Consider the following 9,639-nt stretch of genomic DNA (forward strand, 5'->3'; position numbering starts at 1 on the left):
AATGTCTGAACTTCAGGTAGTGAAGCCAGTTCTTTTTGGAAGAAAATCGATAGAGCCGAAATCTGGACCTTAATGGAACCCAATTTTAGGCCCATAGTCACCCCTGATTGTAGGAAGTGCAGAAATCGACCTAGCTGAAATTCCTCCGTTGGGGCCTTCCTGGCCTCACACCACGCAACATATTTCCGCCATATGCGGTGATAATGGTTTGCGGTCACTTCTTTCCTAGCTTTAATAAGCGTAGGGATAACTTCCTCCGGAATGCCCTTTTCCTTCAGGATCCGGCGTTCAACCGCCATGCAGTCAAACGCAGCCGCGGTAAGTCTTGGAACAGATAGGGCCCCTGCTGCAGCAGGTCCTGTCTGAGCGGCAGAGGCCATGGGTCCTCCGAGATCATTTCTTGAAGTTCTGGGTACCAAGCTCTTCTTGGCCAATCCGGAACAATGAGTATAGTTCTTACTCCTCTCCTTCTTATTAGTCTCAGTACCTTGGGTATGAGAGGCTGAGGAGGGAACACATACACCGACCGGTACACCCACGGTGTTACCAGAGCATCCACAGCTATCGCCTGAGGGTCCCTTGACCTGGCGCAATATCTTTTTAGCTTTTTGTTGAGGCGGGACGTCATCATGTCCACCTGTGGCCTTTCCCACCGGTGTACAATCATTTGGAAGACTTCTGGATGAAGTCCCCACTCTCCCGGGTGGAGGTCGTGTCTGCTGAGAAAGTCTGCTTCCCAGTTGTCCACTCCCGGAATGAACACTGCTGACAGTGCTAACACATGAATTTCCGCCCATCGGAGAATCCTTGTGGCTTCTGCCATTGCCATCCTGCTTCTTGTGCCGCCCTGTCGGTTTACATGGGCGACCGCCGTGATGTTGTCTGACTGGATCAGCACCGGCTGGTGTTGAAGCAGGGGTCTTGCCTGACTTAGGGCATTGTAAATGGCCCTTAGTTCCAGAATATTTATGTGTAGGGAAGTCTCCTGACTTGTCCATAGTCCCTGGAAGTTTCTTCCCTGTGTGACTGCCCCCCAACCTCGAAGGCTGGCATCCGTGGTCACCAGGACCCAGTCCTGTATGCCGAATCTGTGGCCCTCTAGAAGATGAGCAGTCTGCAGCCACCACAACAGCGACACCCTGGTCCTTGGAGACAGGGTTATCAGCCGATGCATCTGAAGATGCTATCCGGACCACTTGTCCAACAGATCCCACTGAAAGATCCTTGCATGGAACCTTCCGAATGGAATTGCTTCGTAAGAAGCCACCATCTTTCCCAGGACTCGCGTGCAGTGGTGCACAGACACCTGTTTTGGTTTTAGGAGGTCTCTGACTAGAGAGGACAACTCCTTGGCCTTCTCCTCCGGGAGAAATACTTTTTTCTGTTCTGTGTCCAGAACCATCCCCAGGAACAGTAGACGCGTTGTAGGAACCAGCTGCGACTTTGGAATATTCAGGATCCAGCCGTGCTGTTGTAGCACTTCCCGGGCTAGTGCTACACCGATCAACAACTGTTCCCTGGACCTCGCCTTTATAAGGAGATCGTCCAAGTACGGGATAATTAAAACTCCCTTTCTCCGAAGGAGTATCATCATTTCGGCCATTACCTTGGTAAATATCCTCGGTGCCGTGGACAGACCAAACGGCAACGTCTGGAATTGGTAATGACAGTCCTGTACCACAAATCTGAGGTACTCCTGGTGAGGAGGGTAAATGGGGACATGCAGGTAAGCATCCTTGATGTCCAGTGATACCATGGAATCCCCCTCGTCCAGGCTTGCAATCACCGCCCTGAGCGATTCCATCTTGAACTTGAACCTTCTTATATAAGTGTTCAAGGATTTTAAATTTAAAATGAGTCTCACCGAACCGTCCGGTTTCGGTACCACAAACATTGTGGAATAGTAACCCCGTCCTTGTTGAAGGAGGGGTACCTTGATTATCACCTGCTGAGAATACAGCTTGTGAATCACCTCCAGCACTGCCTCCCTGTCCGGGGGAGCTGTCGGCAAGGCAGATTTGAGGAAACGGCGAGGGGGAGACGTCTCGAATTCCAGCTTGTACCCCTGAGATACTACTTGTAGAATCCAGGGATCCACCCGTGAGCGAGCCCACTGGTCGCTGAAGTTCTTGAGACGGGCCCCCACCGTACCTGGCTCCGCCTGTGGAGCCCCAGCGTCATGCGGTGGACTTAGAGGAAGCGGGGGAGGACTTTTGTTCCTGGGAACTGGCTGTATGTTGCAGCTTTTTCCCTCTACCTCTGCCTCTGGGCAGAAAGGACGCGCCTCTAACCCGCTTGCCTTTCTGGGGCCAAAAGGACTGTACCTGATAATACGGTGCTTTCTTTGGCTGTGAGGGAACATGGGGTAAAAATGCTGACTTCCCAGCTGTCGCTGTGGAAACGAGGTCCGAGAGACCATCCCCAAACAACTCCTCACCCTTGTAAGGCAATACTTCCATGTGCCTTTTAGAATCTGCATCTCCTGTCCACTGCCGAGTCCACAATCCTCTCCCGGCAGAAATGGACATTGCGTTTATTTTAGATGCCAGCCGGCAAATATCCCTCTGTGCATCTCTCATGTACAAGACAGCGTCTTTAATATGCTCTACGGTTAGCAATATAGTGTCCCTGTCTAGGGTATCAATGTTTTCCGACAGGGAATCTGACCACGCAGCTGCAGCACTGTACATCCATGCTGAAGCAATAGCCGGTCTCAGTATAATACCTGAGTGTATGTATATACAGACTTCAGGATAGCCTCCTGCTTTCTATCTGCAGGCTCCTTTAGGGCGGCCGTGTCCGGAGACGGTAGTGCCACCTTTTTTGACAGACGTGTGAGCGCTTTATCCACCCTAGGGGATGTCTCCCAACGTGACCTGTCCTCTGGCGGGAAAGGGTACGCCATTAGTAACCTTTTAGAAATTACCAGTTTCTTACCGGGGGAAGCCCACGCTTCTTCACACACTTCATTTAATTCATCAGATGGGGGAAAAACTACTGGTAGTTTTTTCTCCCCAAACATAATACCCTTTTTTGTGGTACCTGGGGTAATATCAGAAATATGCAACACATTTTTCATTGCCGTAATCATGTAACGGGTGGCTCTATTGGAATGTACACTAGTCTCATCATCGTCGACACTGGAGTCAGTATCCGTGTCGACATCTGTGTCTGCCATCTGAGGTAGCGGGCGTTTTAGAGCCCCAGATGGCTTTAGAGACGTCTGGGCAGGCACAGGCAGAGAAGCCGGCTGTCCCACATCTGCTATGTCGTCAAACCTTTTATGTAAGGAGTCGACACTGTCGCGTAATTCCTTCCACATAACCATCCACTCAGGTGTCGACCCCGCAGGGGGTGACATCACATTTATCGGCACCTGCTCCGCCTCCACATAAGCCTCCTCATCAAACATGTCGACACAGCCGTACCGACACACCGCACACACACAGGGAATGCTCTGAGGACAGGACCCCACAAAGCCCTTTGGGGAGACAGAGAGTATGCCAGCACACACCAACAGCGCTATATACCACAGGGATTAACACTATAACTGAGTGATTTTTCCCAATAGCTGCTTGTATACACAATATTGCGCCTAAATTTAGTGCCCCCCCTCTCTTTTTTACCCTATGTAGTCTGGAAACTGCAGGGGAGAGCCTGGGAGCGATCCTTCCAGCGGAGCTGTGAGGGAAAATGGCGCCAGTGTGCTGAGGGAGATAGCCCCGCCCCTTTTTCGACTGACTTCTCACGCTTTTTTCTATGTATACCTGGCAGGGGTATTTTACACATATATAGTCTCTATGACTATATTATGTGTTATTTGCCAGCCAAGGTACTCAATATTGCAGCCCAGGGCGCCCCCCCCCCCCCCAGCGCCCTGCACCCATCAGTGACTGGAGTGTGAGGTGTGCATGGGAAGCAATGGCGCACAGCTGCAGTGCTGTGCGCTACCTTGATGAAGACCGAAGTCTTCAGCCGCCGATTTCCAGGACCCTCTTCTTGCTTCTGGCTCTGTAAGGGGGACGGCGGCGCGGCTCCGGGACCGGACGACCGAGGCTGTGCCTGTGTTCGATCCCTCTGGAGCTAATGGTGTCCAGTAGCCTAGAAGCCAAAGCTAGCTGCAAGCAGGTAGGTTCGCTTCTCTCCCCTTAGTCCCTCGTAGCAGTGAGTCTGTTACCAGCAGATCTCACTGAAAATAAAAAAACCTAAAATAAACTTTCTTTTTCTAAGAGCTCAGGAGAGCCCCTAGTGTGCATCCAGCTCAGCCGGGCACAAAATTCTAACTGAGGTCTGGAGGAGGGTCATAGAGGGAGGAGCCAGTGCACACCAGGTAGTCCTAAAGCTTTCTTTAGTTGTGCCCAGTCTCCTGCGGAGCCGCTATTCCCCATGGTCCTTACGGAGTTCCCAGCATCCACTAGGACGTCAGAGAAATATTGTTTTCGTGGCATAACTGCATGTGCAAGATTGTCATCACCAAATATAACAAAACGAGAAGTAGTTTCTCTTCTTGAAATAATCAGGTAAGAGGTAGACTGGGCATAACTTGCAGCATGACATGACCTTGGAGCTTGTAATGTACATTGGCAAGAATTCAGAAGGAGACACACTTGCTGCCATTTCCAAAATTTGGAAATGATCTTTGGCGAAGTTGGGCTTGTTCAAGGACACATACCGCGGGGTAAAAATTAACTGGAGAAATGCAGAATGGTGCATATGCTTATTGGAGATGATGTAGTGGTGGTATTATTTACACTGTCCGTCTCTACTACCAATTGGATGGATTAGTGAGGTCAGTCCCAACTGTGGTCGGACAGAGCCCTGGTTGAGAGCCACGAGGACAAGCATCATGATGATAGAATGGAGGAGTTGTCCAAACAAGGCTTCTGTAGGTGAACCAGCAGAGGCATCATTGAGGTGTTATCTCAACACAGAGGAGAGAGGGAGAGTATTGAGTTAGTGTGTCCATGCCACCCAGTGTCAGAGCTGGAGTCAGGGTGGACAGAGGGACAGGTGACAGGCCTAGGCCCCCAGCAACAGCACAGAGAGTCTGTAAATGGAACTAACTCTCTCTTAGTAAACTAAATACAGAAAAGAAAACAAGTTTAGGTCCTGATTTGGACAAGACGGTAGCATTCAGAGGCAAAGACAAGAACAAATCCTTGGCATGGAGCATCCTCAATTCATGTGCTGAATGTGGTGCGTCACCAAAGACCTAAGCACCAAGTGTATATGGCTAGAAAGGGGTCTCACTCCCAACAAGCTAATATTCCAATTAGCCTTCAGGATAGAGAGAGTCCCACAAGTAACAGACATCTCCCCTCATGTGTTTTTCCTTCTCTTACCTAGACTATCTTCTACTCCAGGGCCTGATTCAGACCTGATCGCTGCTGTGCATTGTCGCACAGCGGGCGATCAGCAATTAACTGCGCATATGTATGCACCGCAATGCGCACGCACATCGCCAAACAGGTATCGCCGCTCAGCGGCTGGTGCGAAAATTCTAATTGCACAGCCATTCGCATGCTGATTGACAGGAAGAGGACGTTTGTGGGTGGTAACTGACCGTTTTCTGGGAGTGTCAGGGAAAACGCAGGCGTTCCCAAGCGTTTTCAGGGAGGGTGTGCGACGTCAGCTCCGGCCCCGATCAGTCTGTTCTCATCGCACTGGAGGAGTAAGTCCTGGGCTGCGCACAGACTGCACACACTGGTAAAAACCATTCACTGGTGAGTGAGGTGTGAACAGATTTGCAGCTGTCCGCTGACTGAGGGATTTTTTAGCTGCTCGGCGTACACATGTGATCGCACACTTACACAGCGAATATACACTCCCCTTGGGCGGCGACTATCTGATGGCAGGACAACAATTTTAGCAGCCCAGCGATCAGGTCTGAATCACCCCCCATACTCCTAACAACGGCACCTACTGTAACCCTCGGTTTCTACAACCCTGAAGTTTTTCCATAGTGTCATGTCTCCTGATGCAGCAGTTTATATACCAGGGATCCGGCGGTCAGGATCCTGGCAGTTAGAATACACACGCTGGAATCCCAACACTACTCAGAATGCAGACATCCCGAATAGGGTCACCAGCCCAGCGCCGGAATTCCGGGGGAGGGGGCGGGGGTTAGGTTTAGCCTGCGGCCCGGGGAGTGTTAGGTTTAGGCAACACCGGGGAAGGTTAGGCTGCAGGTATGGGAGGGTTAGGTTTAGACTGCTAGAACGGAGGTTAGGGGACCATTTGGGGAAGCCAAGTATACTTATCTTCCCTTTTTGGGATTCTGATCATCAGGATGCCACGGTCGGAATTCTGACCACCAGCATCCCAATCCTACATTGTCTTGTACAGCAAGACGCTGCTTTCTTGTTTTGCTCATTTATGTACTTTGTTAGGCACTGCAGAACCCTTGTGGCGCCATATAAACGATAATAATAATAATAATATACTTTATAAACCATTTGGCTAAGCATCTCCTTCTCATGCAGTTGTAGCAAATAGCGATTTAGAAAGACTGAGCTAAAAAGGTACTGCTGCAGCAGGATGAACATTACATACGGACGATGTAGCCTTAGTGTATAATAGTGGAAAAACTGAGATTTCACAGGAAGGTAGAAAAGTCATACAGCGGAAGCATTACTCAGGTGAGGAAAGTGTATGAGATCCCGATAGGCACTGAGCCCTGGCACAGACATACAGTGAAACGGAAATAGCAACCAATGCAATCTATTACCGCTTAAGATACCAGAATATCACAGAGCATAACATCCAAGAGACAAAATAGAAATCCTGAGTAAATACAGTGGCACAGCTAAATGGGACTTTGCAATAAATTAGAGCACAGATGACATTGGCACTTGTATTCACGTACACCGACAGTGCTGCAGAGTTAATGAGAAAGATGTAGATACAAGTGACACGTGTATAAATACAATTTGTTAATGTGTAATATAGTGACTTCTGGCACTCTCAATTATCATCTGCAACTCTTTGCACTTCAAACCGTTAACCTCTGTTCATCTCTGCCACAGAAAGTCCAGTGAGACGACTGAAAGGAAAAGGGGTGTGGGGCAAATAAGCAGAGGCCAGCCTCTGCAAGGAGGGGCTCACAGTAAGCAACATCAGGGCAAAAGGGAAGGAGAGATGAAAGAGAGCCGGCAAAACAGACAGTGAATAAAGGAAGGGTGTCCCAGGTCAGCAGGACATATCAGAAAATGTACAATGCATGCAGAGATCAAGGGTGCATGTACAGTCAGGTAGAGAGCTATGGGGAAGAAGTAGATAGAACTGACGTTAAAGGTGATGTAAAACATTGGATGAAATAAGTATGCCTATCAAGCTTTGGATCACATAAACAGTGGCGGATACATAAAAGGAATAAAACACACTGTCAAGGACATATAGATAAGAGAACAGCCTTGAAGGTAGAGTATTCTAAAAAAAACAACTACATATTATGTGGCCTGCTATAGAATAAGACGGGAGACAGGGCAGTAGAAGGGGGAAGACAGCAGCTGAAGCAGAATTGGGCAGAAGTGTCTTTTTGGGGTGCAAATGGTGCATATCTGTACTCTGTACAATCCTACACGTCCATCAGTCTGTATTTTACATGGTAAAAGCAACGGTAGAATTTACTGCTGACAGAGCGGATGAAGGAGGCTAGACAGGCACTACTATGGGCACAGGGTGCCAGACTGATACCATACAGAGTGCAAGGCAAGCGCTGCAATGGGGGCATGTGATGGGGTGGCAAACAGTTGCCGGGGGGGGGGGCATAATTAGATGTTACAGAGCATGCTCCACAGACTGGAGGCGGGGGGGGGGGGACAGACTGGAGGCGGGGGGGGGCTGACAGACACCATACAGTGCACCAGGCAGACCCAACAGGGGACCAACCAGAAGCCACAGATCAAGTGACAGGAGGCCAACCAGATGCCACAGATTGGGTGATAGGAGGAAGGGGGGACAAGATTAGACCCCACTGAGCATGCCAGGCAGGAGCCACAGACTGGACAATGGGGGACCAGACATACACCATACAGAGTGCTAGGCTAGTTGGAGTGAGTAATGGGGAGCCAGCTATATGCCATGAGTGGGTGACCAGGGCCAGCCAGACTGCACCCAGGGGGCCAGACGGTCATTCAGAGTGTATGAGGGAGTTCAGACAGACAGCTAAACATTTAGGAAGAGGGTCTGGCAACCTGGTAATGCACACTGCTATTCATTACACAACAGCCAGCAGCTATATGCAGGACGGATGAGACAGCCGGAGAAGGGGAGGCAGCTGCACACAGGGTGCTGAGACCGCTACCCTGACTCACCGTGCCAGTGTGTGTACAGTGTGTGTGTGTATATATGTATATATATATATATATATATACAGTGTGTGTGTGTACGTGTGAGCCTAGGCATAATACGTACCGGGTGGATGTCCCGTACGCGGCCTCCCTGCCCGGGCCGTCTGGCTGGCCTCCCTCCTGTCGCCGTTCTCCTCCTCACACTCTCCCTGATCCTGACACCTCTGCTGCGGCCATCACACAGCCAGACGCCGCCCACCTGACGTCACCTCCCCTCAGCCCTATCCGGGCGGCACGGGGGGCGTGGCTTGGGAGGCGTGACGTCGCCCAGGCTGGCGGAGGCAACAGTATGTATGAGAGTGGTGTTGATGTGATGGTCATGGCATGCTGCTGGCACTGAGGGGCAGATGTATTTACCTGGAGACAGCATAAGGAAGTGATAAACCAGTGATATGTGCAAGGTGATAAAGGCACCAGCCAATCAGCTCCAATATGTAAATTAACAGTTAGGATCTGATTGGCTGGTGCCTTTATCACCTTGCACATATCACTGATTTATCACTTCCTTATGCCTTCTCCAGGTTAATACATCTGCCCCTGGGTTTGGTATTTATTGAGGCAGGGCCCAGTCTAGCCAACTGACACGGGGGCAGGAGCCTAGAGTGGCACAGAGGGCAGCTGTGATGGGGCAGGGGGCTGGAGTGGCAGGGGACTGATTGGGGGCTGGAGGTGACATGACACAGGTTATATTGCTATACAGACAGGCATCTTCCGGACATTGGCCCTCATTCCGAGTTGTTCGCTCGCTAGCTGCTTTTAGCAGCATTGCACACGCTAAGCCGCTGCCTACTGGGAGTGTATCTTAGCTTAGCAGAATTGCGAACGAAAGATTCGCATAATTGCGAATAGAAATTTCTTTGCAGCTTCTGAGTAGCTCGAGACTTACTCTGCCACTGCGATCAGTTCAGTCAGTTTCGTTCCTGGTTTGACGTCACAAACACACCCAGCGTTTGCCCAGACACTCCCCCGTTTCTCCAGCCACTCCCACGTTTTTCCCAGAAACTGCAGCGTTTTTCCGCACACACCCATAAAACAGCCAGTTTCCGCCCAGAAACACCCACTTCCTGTCAATCACACTCCGATCACCAGAACGATGAAAAATCCTCGTTATGCCGTGAGTAAAATACCTAACTTTTGAGTAAAATAACTAAGCGCATGCACTCTGCGAACCTTGCGCATGCGCAGTAAGCGACTAATCGCAATATAGCGAAACTCGGCAACAAGCGAACAACTCGGAATGAGGGCCAATGAACAGCGAATACCAACTGAAAACACTGTCTGTCCAGGG

At 50.2% G+C, this 9,639-nt stretch overlaps 1 protein-coding gene across 1 annotated transcript in view; it reads right to left on the reverse strand.

The window, feature by feature from the left end:
• WWP1 (WW domain containing E3 ubiquitin protein ligase 1) overlaps positions 1-8,576 on the reverse strand; it is a 340,005-nt gene extending 331,429 nt beyond the window's left edge. Inside the window, exon 1 of the mRNA XM_063924044.1 lies at positions 8,416-8,576. The gene's annotated coding sequence lies outside the window, so the exon portion shown is untranslated. The remainder of the gene's footprint in view (positions 1-8,415) is intronic.
• Positions 8,577-9,639: the final 1,063 nt, after the last annotated feature.

The sequence above is a fragment of the Pseudophryne corroboree genome, chromosome 5 (genome assembly GCF_028390025.1).
Source record: "Pseudophryne corroboree isolate aPseCor3 chromosome 5, aPseCor3.hap2, whole genome shotgun sequence".
Classification (NCBI taxonomy): Eukaryota; Metazoa; Chordata; class Amphibia; order Anura; family Myobatrachidae; genus Pseudophryne; species Pseudophryne corroboree.